Source organism: Lipotes vexillifer, unplaced genomic scaffold (assembly GCF_000442215.2).
Source record: "Lipotes vexillifer unplaced genomic scaffold, Lipotes_vexillifer_v1.1 scaffold387, whole genome shotgun sequence".
Lineage (NCBI taxonomy): Eukaryota > Metazoa > Chordata > Mammalia > Artiodactyla > Lipotidae > Lipotes > Lipotes vexillifer.
This window is the reverse complement of record NW_006795399.1, coordinates 2,372,385-2,373,375: the sequence shown is the minus strand read 5'-3', so window position 1 is coordinate 2,373,375 and position 991 is coordinate 2,372,385. Positions and strand designations below refer to the sequence as shown.

The 991-nt window shown below is 39.6% G+C and overlaps 1 non-coding gene across 1 annotated transcript; it reads right to left on the bottom strand.

Moving 5' to 3' along the window:
• Nucleotides 1-235: 235 nt before the first annotated feature.
• TRNAG-CCC (transfer RNA glycine (anticodon CCC)) lies at nucleotides 236-309 on the bottom strand. Its single transcript has one exon. It is a non-coding gene; the product is annotated as a tRNA-Gly (tRNA).
• Between the last annotated feature and the right edge of the window lie 682 nt (nucleotides 310-991).

The window sequence follows — 991 nt, the reverse complement described above, 5'->3', positions numbered from 1 at the left end:
CAGATGTATGCCCAGGAGTGGGATTGCTGGGTCATATGGTAGCTCTATTTTTAGTCTTTAAAGAAACCTCCATACTGTTCTCCACAGTGGCTGTACCAATTTACATTCCCACCAACAGTGTAGGAGGGTTCCTTTTTTTCCACACCCTCTCCAGCATTTACTGTTCGTAGATTAAAAAAATATATATTTATTTATTTAGCTGCACCGTGTCTTAGTTGTGGCATGCGGGATCTAGTTCCCTGACCAGGGATCGAACCCGGGCCCCCCGGCATTGGGAGCCTGGAGTCTTAACCACTGGACCACCAGGGAAGTCCCATATTGTTTGTAGAGTTTTTGATGATGGCCATTCTGACCAGTGGAAGGTGATACCTCATTTGCATTTCTCTGATAATTAGTGATGTTGAGCATCTTTTCATGTGCCTCTTGGCCATCTATATGTCTTCTTTGGAGAAATGTCTATTTCTTTTCGCTTTTCAAATGGGTGACTGAATGAACAAAAGCTGAACTAATGTAGTTGTTTTGTATTTAAATTTTTGATAGTGTTAATTGCCCAGCTTAGACTTCCGTCAAAGGTGTATAAGAATGCCTGTTTTTCGACATTGCTGCCCAACACTGGGCATTATCGGTTTTAATTTTTATTAATCTGATACCTGAAAAATGGTGCCTCATGGTTTTGATTTGTCTTAATTATGAGTAAGCCTGAACATATTTTCACAGGAAATATGAAATATGTTTTCACAAGAACACATTTTTCTGTTCTTATTCTTCATTTCTTCTATTGGGTAGTTTGCTTTTTCTTAATTGACTTTCCTAATGGATTTGTAAGTGTTTCTGAACATTAAATTTGCCTGTTCTGCCATGTGTGTGCGTATATGTTGTACACATAGCCCTTCACTGCGGCCCCACTGGATTAGGGAAACTTTAGCCTCTATACCACATTTACCCTCTTTGGCCCTTGAACACTTGGCCACATTGAGCAATAAAGTAAAAA